Source organism: Carcharhinus amblyrhynchos, unplaced genomic scaffold (assembly GCF_965287045.1).
Source record: "Carcharhinus amblyrhynchos unplaced genomic scaffold, sCarAmb.v2.hapA scaffold_375, whole genome shotgun sequence".
NCBI classification, from domain to species: Eukaryota; Metazoa; Chordata; class Chondrichthyes; order Carcharhiniformes; family Carcharhinidae; genus Carcharhinus; species Carcharhinus amblyrhynchos.
The window spans coordinates 154,829-168,606 of record NW_027650115.1 but is presented as its reverse complement, the minus strand read 5'-3'; the positions used below and the strand labels follow the sequence as shown (position 1 = coordinate 168,606).

The 13,778-nt window shown below is 59.0% G+C and overlaps 1 long non-coding RNA gene across 1 annotated transcript; it reads right to left on the bottom strand.

The window, feature by feature from the left end:
- Positions 1 to 558: 558 nt before the first annotated feature.
- LOC145339274 (uncharacterized) lies at positions 559 to 3,180 on the bottom strand. Its single transcript, XR_013886015.1, has 3 exons — positions 3,112 to 3,180; positions 2,624 to 2,786; positions 559 to 629 (listed from the first exon to the last, which is right to left on the bottom strand). It is a non-coding gene; the product is annotated as an uncharacterized LOC145339274 (long non-coding RNA).
- Positions 3,181 to 13,778: the final 10,598 nt, after the last annotated feature.

Here is a 13,778-nt window from a genome sequence, read left to right as displayed (position 1 = left end):
CAACAAGGAGCCGACCGAAAGAGGTGATTTGTCAAAGTACAGGCATGTGAATTTGGGGTAATATGTTAGCAAGCACAAAGATTGGTCAACAGGCAGAGACTGCGGATAAATGGGGCATTCCCAAATTATCAGTGACCCACACAGTGTGGGGTTTCTGTGAAATACAGTCAGTAATTACTCAGATACATGATTCTGCTGACAATATGTGAGAAAAGTGAACTGTGTGGAGGGCACGGAGTGATAAACAGGTTGTGGGGGTGGAGGGGGGGGCTTGGCATCCAGGGCCGAGGGAGCGCCGCGCCGCGGGAGGGTCAGGGCCGAGGGAGCGCCGCGCCGCGGGAGGGTCAGGGCCGAAGAGGGGATAGGTGGTGTGGGTCGATGCCGAGGGAGTGCTGCGCTGCGGGAAATCAATCTGATGTCCTGGGTGGTGGTTGTTGAAGATCGCAAGGATTCTGGGCAGTGAGACGGAGTGGTTGTTTGAGGTGGTGGGGGGAGATAATGAGGAAGGTGAGAGGATGATAGAAGGCAGGAAGAGGAGGTTGGGATGGAGTTACCAGCGAGAGCCGCTTCCAGCAGCTCGGGCGGTGAAATCGCTCCATCGTTCTGTATAAACGGCAATACATCCAGACCTGGGGGCAAGAGATGGAAGGTCAGAGAGAGAAGCAATCTCAACAACATCAGCCCAGTCTACAGACTGCATTTGTATAGCTGCAGATCCGAGGAACAACATCCAAGAGGGGACGCGAGGGAGGGAATTCCAGAGGTTAGGACCAATCCCGAAGCTGAAGGCATGGCCACCAATAACGGAACGATGGGAATCAGTGGATGCTCAAGAGCCCCAAATTGGAGGAATGCAGAGATAGGGAGGGAGTGGAGGGAGTGTAGGAGGTTACAGAGATAGGGAGGGGGTGGAGGGAGTGTAGGAGGTTACAGAGATAGGGAGGGGGTGTAGGGGCTGGAGGAGGTTACAGAGATAGGGAGGGGGTGTAGGGGCTGGAGGAGGTTACAGAGATAGGGAGGGGGTGTAGGGGCTGGAGGAGGTTACAGAGATAGGGAGGGGGTGTAGGGGCTGGAGGAGGTTACAGAGATAGGGAGGGGGTGTAGGGGCTGGAGGAGGTTACAGAGATAGGGAGGGGGTGTAGGGGCTGGAGGAGGTTACAGAGATAGGGAGGGGGTGTAGGGGCTGGAGGAGGTTACAGAGATAGGGAGGGGGTGTAGGGTGGAGGAGGTTACAGAGATAGGGAGGGGGTGTAGGGACTGGAGGAGGTTACAGAGATAGGGAGGGAGTGTAGGGACTGGAGGAGGTTACAGAGATAGGGAGGGAGTGTAGGGACTGGAGGAGGTTACAGAGATAGGGAGGGAGTGTAGGGACTGGAGGAGGTTACAGAGATAGGGAGGGAGTGTAGGGACTGGAGGAGGTTACAGAGATAGGGAGGGAGTGTAGGGACTGGAGGAGGTTACAGAGATAGGGAGGGAGTGTAGGGGCTGGGGGAGGTTACAGAGATAGGGAGGCCGTGTAGGGGGCTGCAGGGGTTTACAGAGATGGGGAGGGAGTGTAGGGCCTGGAGAGGTTACAGAGATAGGGAGGGGGGTCAGTAGGCTCAGGGTGAGTGATGAATGAGGTGGTGTCTCAGTGTTAGTTGGAGCTCAGGGACCGTAGAGTGGTTTGGTGAACAGAGGTTGACGGACGGTGGTGTAGAGATTAGTTAAGGTTGGGTTTAGCTGGTTTATTCACTAACCTGTCTGCCTTGCAGCCAGATGTATTTGAGATCATCGTAGATTGTCCCATCCCGACCCAGACAGGTGAAAAATCCCTGGAACAGAAACTCAATCAGGGCCCAATGGCCAGCCAAGGGCAAAGGTCATCTCTCAGCACAGTCACTGGGGCTTTCACCACTGGAGGACATTCCCTACCTCCCCAGGCAGCGAGGCACTTCCTCATGTGTGGCAGGAGCCAAATAGAGCATAGCAAGATCCCACAAACAGCAACATGATTGCGGGATCATTTATATCCAGAGGGCCTCGGTTCAACATCTCAAAAGACCCCCCACAGCGCGGTGCCCACCCTCGGCACTGACCCCCCCCCCCCCCACAGCACAGTGCCCCCTGGGCACTGACCCCTCCACAGCACGGCACTCCCAGGCACTGACCCCCCCACAGCACGGCGCCCCTGGGCACTGACCCCCCCCCCCCCACCCACCACAGCACGGCACCCCCTGGGCACTGACCCCCCCCCCACCACAGCACGGCGCCCCCTGGGCACTGACCCCCCCCCCCACCCACCACAGCACAGCGCCCCCTGGGCACTGACCCCCCCCCCACCCACCACAGCACAGCGCCCCCTGGGCACTGACCCCCCCCCACCCCCCACAGCACGGCGCCCCCTGGGCACTGACCCCCCCCCACCCCCCACAGCACGGCGCTCCCCCGGCACTGACCCCCCCCACCCCACCCCACCCCACCCCCCACAGCACGGCACCCCCTGGACACTGACCCTCCCACAGTCCAGCGCTCCCTGGGCATTTCAGTTGGGGGTCAGTCCATATTGTGAGCCCTGAATGGTGTCAGTACCCTGGCCTCTGACCTTTGCCCCCTATACAAGCCAAAGGCAATGGCTGCTCACCCCAGCTCCTGGTCATGTGAATGTTTCAGCCAGAACTGGAGAGTGCGGTCCAGTTCCTCGCAAATCTTCCTCCGGAACTCTTCACACTCCTCACGGGACATCCCTCAGTCAACCTCCTGACCATGGAAGCTTCCAGGACAGTGTGGGGTTGAAGCAGGGCTGCCTGAGGGGGAGAAAGAGGCATAGAGAGAGACTGTTAGAAAGAGGATAACAGAGTGAGTGGAAAACAGGGAGGGAGGGAGGGAGTGGTTGTACGTCCAGGTGGGTGGGGGCAGTGGTGGACAGAGGGGGGGGGGTGGAGATTGGGGCAGAGGGGATGGACATCCAGGGGGCATGGAGGGGGTGACAGAGACAGGGAGGGGGTGACAGAGACAGGGAGGGGGTGGAGGAGGTGACAGAGACAGGGAGGGGGCTGGAGGGGGTGACAGAGATAGGGAGGGGGCCGGAGGGGGTGACAGAGACAGGGAGGGAGCTTTGCGATAGAAAACCTTGTTATTTCCGGATTGGAGGTGATGTCATGTGGCTTCCGCGAGAAAAGGTGGCGGGTCCTTACCCAGTCCCCGCCCCTGATCCAGTCCCCGCCCCCGAGTCTGGTCCCGTACCTTTTCAAGGCCCCGCCCCCTGGTCCACCTCCCGCGCCTCTTCCAGGCCCCGCCCCTGGTCCAGGCCCCGCCCCCTGGTCCTCCTCCCGTACCTCTTCCAGGCCCCGCCCCCTGGTCCTCCTCCCGTGCTTTTCCAGGCCCCGCCCCTGGTTCAGCCTCTGCCCCCTGGTCTGGTCCGCCCCTTGTCCGCGGCCGCCCCCGCCCCCGCCCCCGCCCCCGCCCCCGCCCCCGCCCCAGCCCCAGCATGCCGACCTGCCCTCTGATGCACGCCCCGCCCCCTTTTGCCGGGCCCGCCCCTGGTTCCGCCCCCGCCCCCCCGGCCCCGGCCCCCGCTCCCTTTCCAGTCCCGGTCCCGCTCCCTTTCCAGTCCCCGCCCCCTTTCCAGTCCCCGCCCGTTGTTTCAGCCCCGCCCCCTGCTCCAGGCCCCTGCTCCCCCCTTTCCACAGTAAAAAGTCTGACAACACCAGGTTTTAGTCCAACCTATTTATTTGATAATATTCTCACTAGCTTTCGAGGGGACAGCCTCTTCGTCAGGTGCATGCAGGTGAATGGAGAACTCTCCATTCACCTGACGAAGAGGCTGTCCCCTCGAAAGCTAGTGAGAATATTATCAAATAAATAGGTTGGACTAAAACCTGGTGTTGTCAGACTTTTTACTGTGTTTACACCAGTCCAACGCCGGCATACCCACATCATGCCCCCCTTTCCATGCATAGCACCCCGGTCTAGGCCCCGCCCCCTTTCCAGCCCCCGCCCCCTTTCCAGCCCCCGCCCCCTTTCCAGCCCCCGCCTGTTGTTTCAGCCCCGCCCCCTTATCCGGGCCCCGCCCCCCGTGTGTCTGGGCTGTCAGTCACCGTAACCATGGAGACGAGAGTGGACCTCTGAGAGCACACAGTTAGGCAGCATTTCATTATCCTTCCTGAGTTATTGAAGATTTATTTATTGTTTCCTGATGAGTTATTGAAGATTTATTGATGATTAAGTGTGTTAATCTGGAGAGTTGGTAACTGCTGACAGGTTAGTTATTGGGGGAACCTTCCAGAACATTCTCTATCCCCACAGAAAGTTCATTCACTTCAACCAACAGAGACACAGAGCCAGTGATCATTTCCTGATGATTTATTAATCAGCAGCAGAGTGTGGTTAATAATGCCACAGCACAGGGATTAGGGAGGTGTTACTGTAGATTAACCAGAGCCATGGTTCAGGATGGTGCAGGGGCTGGGCCACTCTTCACCAGCTGGGTGTGCAATGATTTGCATGGATAACACACACAATACTTTCACTGTATCTCAGTACGTGTGACAAGAATAAATCAAAATCAAAAGCAAATCATCCTGGGATTGGCGGGGGGGAACTTTCCAAACATTCAGAATCCCCACCTTATATTCAATCAACAACTCCAGATCAGGGAGGAGGGGGGAGAGAGGGAGAGAGGGGGGAGAGAGGGAGAGAGGGAGGGGGGGAGAGAGGGAGAGAGGGAGGGGGGGAGAGAGGGAGAGAGGGAGGGGGGGAGAGAGGGAGAGAGGGGGAGAGAGGGAGGAGGGGGGAGAGAGGGAGGGGGGGGGAGAGAGGGAGGGGGGGGGAGAGAGGGAGGGGGGGGGAGAGAGGGAGGGGGGGGGAGAGAGGGAGGGGGGGGAGAGGGGGGAGAGAGGGAGGAGGGGGGAGAGAGGAGGAGGGGGGAGAGAGGGAGGGGGGGGAGAGAGGGAGGTGGGGGGAGAGGGGGGGGGAGTAGGGGGCAGAGAGAGGGAGGGATGGGCGGGGGGGAGGGGAGAGGGAGGGATGGGCGGGGGGAGGGGAGAGGGAGGGATGGGCGGGGGGAGGGGGAGAGGGAGGGATGGGCGGGGGAGGGGAGAGGGATGGGCGGGGGGAGGGGGAGAGGGAGGGATGGGCGGGGGGAGGGGAGAGGGAGGGATGGGCGGGGGGAGGGGAGAGGGAGGGGATGGGCGGGGGAGGGGGAGAGGGAGGGATGGGCGGGGGGAGGGGGAGAGGGAGGGATGGGCGGGGGAGGGGGAGAGGGAGGGATGGGCGGGGGGAGGGGAGAGGGAGGGATGGGCGGGGGGAGGGGGAGAGGGAGGGATGGGCGGGGGAGGGATGGGCGGGGGGAGGGAGGGATGGGCGGGGGAGGGGGGAGGGAGGGATGGGCGGGGGAGGGGGGAGGGAGGGATGGGCGGGGGGAGGGGGGAGGGAGGGATGGGCGGGGGGAGGGAGGGGGGATGGGAGGGGGGATGGGAGGGGGAGGGGGCAGGGAGGGATGGGCGGGGTGAGGGGGCAGGGAGAGAGGAGTGGGGAGGGAGAGGGGCGGGGGAGAGGGAGGGGTGGGGGAGAGGGGGGAGGGGGAGGGAGGGGAGGGGGAGGGCGGGGGAGAGGGGGGTGGCAGGGGGAGAGGGGGAGGGGTGGGTCAGGGGGGAGAGAGTGGGGGGCAGGGGGAAGTGGGGGGTTGGGGAGAGAGAGAGGGGAGGTGGGGTGGGGGGGACAGGGGAGAGAGAGGGGGCACGGAGGGGGGAGGGGGGCGAGAGAGGAGGGGCGGGGGGAGAGAGGGAGGGGCGGTGGGAGAGAGAGGGAGGGGTGGAGGGGAGAGAGTGGGGCGTGGGTAGGAAGGGAGGGGGCGGGGGGAGGGAGGGGGTTGGGAGGGAGCAGTGGGGGCGGGGGGAGCAGTGGGGGCCGGGGAAGAAGTGGGGGGGGAGGGAGGGGGCGGGGAGTGGGGAGGAGAGGTGGGGGCGGGGTGAGAGGGGGGTCGGTGGGGAGAGGGGGATGGGGGGGAGAGAGTGGGGCGGGGGGATGGGGGGGAGAGAGTGGGGCGGGGGGAGGGGGGAGAGAGTGGGGCGGGGGCGGGGGGAGGGGGGAAGAGAGTGGGGCGGGGGAGGGGGGAAGAGAGTGGGGTGGGGGGAGGGGTGTGGAGAGAGTGGGGTGGGGGAGGGGTGTGGAGAGAATGGGGCGGGGGAGAGGGAGGGAGAGAGAAGGGTGGGGGGAGAGAGGGGGTGGGGAGAGAGTGGGCGGGGGCAGGGGGGAGAGAGAAGGGTGGGGAGAGAGTGAGGTGGGGAGAGAGTGGGGTGGTGGGGAGAGGGGAGAGAAAGGGATGGGGGGTGGGGGGAGAGAGGGGTGGGAGAGAGTGGGGCAGGGGGGAGAGAGTGGGGCTGGGGGGAGAGAGTGGGGCGGGGAGGGGGAGAGAGAGGGGTGGGGAGAGAGTGGGGCGGGGAGAGAGTGGGGTGGGGAGGGAGGGAGTGGGGCAGAGGGGAGGGGGTGGAGAGGGTGGGGTGGGGGGAGAGAGTGGGCGGGGGGAGAGAGTGGGGCGGGGGGGAGAGAGTGGGGCGGGGGGGGAGAGAGTGGGGCGGGGGGGAGAGAGTGGGGCGGGGGGGGAGAGAGTGGGGTGGGGGGGGAGAGAGTGGGCCAGGGGGGAGAGTGTTGGGTGGGGGGAGAGTGGGGCGAGGGACAGGGAGAGGGGTGGGGAGAGAGAGAGTGGGGCGAGGGACAGGGAGAGGGGTGGGAGAGAGAGAGTGGGGCGAGGGACAGGGAGAGGTGGGGTAGAGGGGTGGGGGCACAGAGGGAGAGAGGAGATGGGGAGAGAAGGGTAGGGGAAGAGAGAGAGGTAGGGGATGAGAGAGGGGCAGGGGCAAATGGGAGGACAGAGGGAGAGAGGAGTGATGGGGAGAAGGGTAGGGGAAGAGAGAGAGGTGGTGGGGGAGAGAGGCATGGGGAGAGAGAGAGGCATGGTGAGAGAGAGAGAGAGGTGGAGGGAGAGAGGTCGGGGGTAGAGAGGTGGGAGGGGAGAGAGTTATGAGGAGAGAGAGAGGTGGGGGGAGAGAGGCATGGGGAGAGAGAGGCTGGAAGGGAGAGCGGCATGGGGAGAGAGAGGGTGGAGGGGAGAGAGGCGTGGGGAGAGAGTGGCGAGGTGAGAGAGAGGCTGAGAGAGAGGGAGAGGGAGAGAGGCAGAGAGAGAGAAAGGGGGGAGGGGCGGGGGGGGAGAGAGAGACAGGCAGACAGAGAGAGATAAAGAGAGCAAAGAGAGAGAGAAATAGAGGTGAGAGAGAGAGAGAGACAGGGTGAGAGAGAGAGAAGGGAGAGAGAGACAGGGGCGTGGTGGCAGGGAAGAGGGAGGAAGAGGGAGAGAAACAGTGGGGAGAGGGAGAAAGAGAGAGAGAAGCAGGGGAGAGAGAGAGACAGGACATTGGTAAGATCACATCTGGAGTTTGGGTAAAGTATTGGTCTCCTTATTTGCAAGCAGTTCAGGAAAATTTACCAGATAAATACCATAGTAAGAAGTTTCACAACACCAGGTAAAATTCCAACAAGTTTATTTGGAAGTTGTCATTCCAGATAAACGTGTTGGACTTTACCCTAGTGTTGTGAGACTACTTGCTGTGCCCATCCCCAGTCCAACGCTAGCACCTCCACTTCAAGATTAATACCAGGAATGGGTTGTATTAAGAGGAAATGTCAGACAGGCTAGGCTTGTATCCACTGGAGTTTACAAGAGTGAAACATAGAAACCAGAAACAGAAGGCCATTCGGCCCTTCCAGCCTGCTCCCCCATTCATTTTCATCATGGCTGACCATCAAATTCAATATCCTGATCCCCCCTTCCCCCCCCCCCTCCCCCATATCCCTCGATCCCTTTAGCCCCAAGAACGATATCTAATTTCTTCTTGAAATCACACAACGTTTTGGCCTCAACTACTTTCTGTGGGAGTGAATTCCACACATTCCCCACCCTCTGGGTGAAGAAATTTCCCCTCACCTCAGTTCTAAAAGGTTTCCCCCTTATCCTCAAACTCTGACCCCTAGTTCTGTACTCCCCCCACCATCGGGAACATTCTTTCTGAATCTACCCTGTCTAACCCTGTTAGAATTTTATAAGTTTCTATCAGATCCCCTCTCACTCTTCTAAACTCCAGTGAATATAATCCTAACCGACTCAGTTTCTCGTCATATGACAGACCTGCCATCCCAGGAATCAGCCTGGTAAACCTTCGCTGTGCTCCCTCTATAGCAAGGAGATCCTTCCTCAGATAAGGAGACCAAAACTGTACACAATACTCCAGGTGTGGCCTCACCAACGCCCTGTACAATTGCAACAAAACATTCCTATCCCTATACTCAAATCCTCTCGCTATGAAGACCAATACACCATTTGCCTTCTTTACTGCCTGCTGTACCTGCACGCTTACTTTCATAGAATCATAGAATACTACCATACAAAAAGAAGGCCATTCGGCCCATTGAGCCTGAACCAATAACAATCCCACCCTAGCCCATGTGTTCACCCAATTAATTCCCTGACATCTCCCTAACACTAAGGAGCAATTTAGCAAGGTCAATCAACTTAATCCACACATTTTTGGAGTGTGGGGAGGAAACTGGAGCACTCGGAGGAAACCCACGCAGACAAGGGGAGAAAAGTGCAGATTCCACACACACGGTGACCCAAGCCGCCAATCAAACCTGGGTCTCTGGCGCTATGCAAATGATGCACGAGGACACCAAGGTCTCGCTGAGTATCCACTTCTCTCAATTTACACCCATTCAAGTAATAATCTGTCTTCCTATTATTGCTACCAAAGTGGATAACCTCACATTTATCCACATTATACTGCATCTGCCATGCAGATACCCACACACTCAGCCTGTCCAAATCATACTGAAGCATCTCTGCATCCTCCTCACAGCTCACCCTCCCACCCAACTTAGTATCATTTGTAAAGTTGGAGATAACACATTTAGTTCCCTCTTCCAAATCATTCATATATAATGTGAACAGTTGGGGTCTTAGCACAGATCCCTGCGGAATCCCACTAGTCACTGACTGCCAATCAGAAAAAGACCCATTTATGCCAACTCTTCGCTTCCTATCTGCTAACCAGCTTTCTATCCTTCTCAAAACGTTACCTGCAATCCCCTGTGCTTTAACGTTACTTAGCAGTTGAGAGCTGATTCAATTGCGACCTTAAGAAATAAGAAATAGGAGCAGGAGTAGGCCATCTAGCCCTTCGAGCCTGCCCTGAGGGGGTGTCTGGACAAGGGTAGATATGGAGAGGATGTTTCCTTTTGTGGGAGAATCTAGAACTGGGGGTGGGGTGGGACTGTTTAAAAATTAGGGGCTCTCCAATTCAGAGGGAGATGAGGAGAAAAGTTTTCACTCTAAGGCTGGAATGTTTCTGGAACTCCCTTCCTCAAAAGGCCTTGGGCGCAAAGTCTTGGAGTCTTTTAAGGCAGAGCAAGATAGATTCTTGATTAATGAGGGGAGGGTGATGGGTTACCAAGAGGTCGGTAGGAATGTGGGGCTACAGTCAGGTCAACCATGTTCTTATCGAATGGGGGAGCAGGGCTGGAGGGCCCAAGAAGCCTACTACTGCCCCTAGTTTGGACAACAGCCTGAATTGGTAAGGCCACACTTGGAGTACTTAGTTAACGGTGGGGCACTGGGGAGAGTTACAGAACAAAGAGATCTCGGGGTACATGTTCATAGCTCCTTGAAAGTGGAGTCACAGGTGGACAGAGTGGTAAAGAAGGCATTCAGCATGCTTGGTTTCGTTGGTCAGAACATTGAATACAGGAATTGGGACGTCTTGTTGAAGTTGTACAAGACATTGGTAAGGCCACACGTGGAATATTGTGTGCAGTTCCGGTCACCCTATTATGGAAAGGATATTATTAAACTAGAAAGAGTGCAGACAAGATTTACTAGGATGCTACAGGGACTTGATGGTTTGCGTTATAAGGAGAAGCTGGATAGACTGGAACATTTTCTCTGGAGCGTAGGAGTCTGAGGGGTGATCTTATAGAGGTCTATAAAATAATGAGGGGCGCAGATCAGCTAGATAGTCAATATCTTTTCCCAAAGGTAGGGGAGTCTAAAACTAGAGGGCATAGGTTTAAGGTGAGAGGGGAGAGATACAGAAGGGTCCAGAGGGGCAATTTTTTCACACAGTGGGTGGTGAGTGTCTGGAACGAGCTGTCAGAGGTAGTAGTAGAGGCGGGTACAATTTTGTCTTTTTAAAAAGCATTTAGACAGTTACATGGGTCCAATGGGTGTAGAGGGATATGGGCCAAATGTGGGCAATTGGAACTGGCTTAGTGGTTTAAAAAAGGGGACAGCATGGACAAGTTGGGCCGAAGAGCCTGTTTCCATGCTGTAAACCTCTATGACTCTAATTCCACTGTAACAAATACAGCTGAACACCTCAGCATCTAGCAATGGAGAATTGAGAAGGAAGCCCTGAGGAGGTGCTGCTGAGGCAGAAGAGAAAGACACAGGGACAGGAACTGACCCACCCCAGAGGTGCAGTGCCCTTGGCGTGAAATAAAACAGGTGGAACACCCAGGAAGAAGAAAAGTCTTAAAAGAGACAGCAGGGGAGATTAAAGAATGAAGCATGAACTATCCCAGCAGGAGGTCACAGAATGAGTTTTGAAATGAGACACCGGGGCAGCAGAATCAGTTCTTTCTGTCTCAGAACCAGGGGTTAAACAGAAGGGTTTCTTCAGCTGTCCCAGAGGAAGAGGGCTGTTGGTTGTGAGACTGTCGGCAGCGCAAGGTAATTCAGGATCAGGGTCATTCATTGTGTGGAACTGGATCTGATCCAGGGAATGAGGACTGCTGCAGATCACACAGGAAACTTTGGAGCAGAATTCACAAACTCTGTAGGAAAGGGATTGGGGATGACTCAGTTTGTCATAGAGTAAAGAGGCCCTTCAGCCCCTTGCCTCCACGCCGGCCATAACCGTGTCACACCTGTTCCCGATTCAGTTCCAATTCTGATCTGGTTCGAATCTTGATCCAGTCCTGATTCTGATCCAGTTCTAATCCCGTTCAGTTCCAGTTCCCATTCCAGTTCTAATCCTGATCTGGTTCGAGTCCTGATCCAGTTCCAGTTCAGTTCCTCACTCAGTTCCAGTCCAGTTCCAGTTCCAGTTCCTGATTCTGTTCCAGTTCCTGATCCAGTTCCAGTTCCCGATCCTATTCTGGTTCCTGTGATGTTTTCCTCAGTTTCTCCTTCACTCTGATGAACTCGGGGGTTTTTAATTCCTCCTCTCGCTTTGCCTCCTCCAGCCTCAGTAACTGCAGGTAAGAGACAGTCAGATTTCCTCCACCCTCCTTCCTTGCTCTGTCCCCCTTGCACCCTCCTCCCTCGCTCCCTCCTCCCTCGCACCCTCCTTCGTCTCACCCTCCTCCTTCACCCCTCCTCTGTCACTCCCTCCTCTGTCACTCACTCCTAATTCACAACCTCCTCCTTCACACCCTTCTCATTCTATTCACTCTCTGCTCTCGCTCCCTCCTCCTTCGCTCCGTCCTCCCTTGCTCCCACCTCCTTCGCTCCTTTCTCCCTCACCGTCTCCTCCCTCGACCTCTCCTTCCTCACCCTCTCCTCCCTTGCCCCTCCTCCCTTACTCCCTCCTCCCTCGCTCCCTCCTTCCTTCTCTGTCACTCCCTCCTCCCTCATCCTCTCCTCCCTCATTCCCTCCTCCATCCACCCCCATTTCCTCCAGCCTCACTCCCTCCTGCCTCCACCCTTGCTCCATCTTCCCTCCACCCTCACTCCCTCATCCTCTCCTCCCTCATTCCCTCCTCTCTCACCCCCTCCTCCCTCGCTTCTTCCCTCTCACACCCTCCTCCCTCACACCCTCATTCCCTCGTTCCCTCCTCCAGCCTTAGTAACTGTGGATGAAAGTCACATACCCTCAACCCTGGAACCCTCGCTCCCACCCCCTCCCTCCCCTACCCTCCCACCCTCACCTCCTCTTTCCTCTGCTGCCTCTTGAGGAATTCCCTCTCGAGGGGGCTTCTATCCTCCGGCTCCTTCACTGCTTGTCGTAACTTCCGCTGTTCTAGAACCTTCTGTAACTCCGACTTGCTCATCAGACCCCTGAAAGGAGAGGGAGGTTAACGAGTGCTGGTGTCCGACCGACCCCCCACGTCCCGCCCCGCCCCGACTCAACTCGACTCGACTCGACTCGACAGTGCCCCCTGCCCCAGGAGGCTCTCACTCCCTCCCCTGCACTCCCCCCAGGGGACCCCGCCACCCCCTCTCTCCAGTGTCCCCTGCCCTCTGGGGAGCCCAGCACCCTCCACTCTGGATCCCGGCACTGCCCCCCATCCCCACCCCCACCAACCCGACCTTACTTTCTGTGGGTGAGGAGCAGCTCTCGATGGAGGTCCTGGTGACTCCGTGAAGCCTTCACTGGATTTGGGGATGAGATCATTCCGGACTCCAGTCCTGTTGCAGAACACATCAGAGAAACTCAGAATTCAATTCACAGCATCAACCACAATCCCTGCACCGTGGGGCCCTTCCCCTGGTGTCCCTGCACCGCGGGGCCCTTCCCCTGGTGTCCCTGCACCGTGGGGCCCTTCCCCTGGTGTCCCTGCACCGCGGGGCCCTTCCCCTGGTGTCCCTGCACCGTGGGGCCCTTCCCCTGGTGTCCCTGCACCGTGGGGCCATTCCCCTGGTGTCCCTGCACCGTGGGGCCATTCCCCTGGTGTCCCTGCACCGTGGGGCCATTTCCCTGGTGTCCCTGCACCGTGGGGCCATTCCCCTGGTGTCCCTGCACCGTGGGGCCATTCCCCTGGTGTCCCTGCACCGTGGGGCCATTCCCCTGGTGTCCCTGCACCGTGGGGCCATTTCCCTGGTGTCCCTGCACCGTGGGGCCATTCCCCTGGTGTCCCTGCACCGTGGGGCCATTCCCCTGGTGTCCCTGCACCGTGGGGCCATTCCCCTGGTGTCCCTGCACCGTGGGGCCATTCCCCTGGTGTCCCTGCACCGTGGGGCCCTTCCCCTAGTGTTCCTGCACCGTGGGGCGCTTCCCCTGGTGTCCCTGCACCGTGGGGCCCTCCCCCTGGTGTTCCTGCAGCACAGGGCCCTTCCCCTGGTGTCCCTGCACTGCGGGGCCCTTCCCCTGGTGTCCCTGCACCGTGGGGCCCTTCCCCTGGTGTCCCTGTGCTGTGGGGCCCTTCCCCTGGTGTCCCTGCGCCGTGGGGCCCTTCCCCTGGTGTTCCTGCGCCGTGGGGCCCTTCCCCTGGTGTCCCTGCGCTGTGGGGCCCTTCCCCTGGTGTCCCTGCGCCGTGGGGCCCTTCCCCTGGTGTCCCTGCGCTGTGGGGCCCTTCCCCTGGTGTCGCTGCGCCGTGGGGCCCTTCCCCTGGTGTCGCTGCGCCGTGGGGCCCTTCCCCTGGTGTCCCTGCGCTGTGGAGCCCTTCCCTGGTGTCGCTGCGCCGTGGGGCCCTTCCCTTGGTGTCGCTGCGCCGTGGGGCCCTTCCCCTGGTGTCGCTGCGCCGTGGGGCCCTTCCCTTGGTGTCCCTTTGTCACGGGGTCCTTTGTCGTGTATTCCTGCACTGTGGGGCCTTGCTGATTCCTCTCCTTGGGCCTGGGCAATCGGGCTCACTCATTCCCCTTTCTGGGCCCTGCAGCCTGGCCAGAGCTTACCTGCCTCAGTCACGGGGTAATCGGGCCTGTGGAGACTCAGGTGCCGACCCCCCGCTCTCCGTGCTGGCAGTACCTGTGACCTGGCCCAGTTCCACAGCTCCTGGGAAACCATCTGAAAGAGAGGGAAACCCCTTCA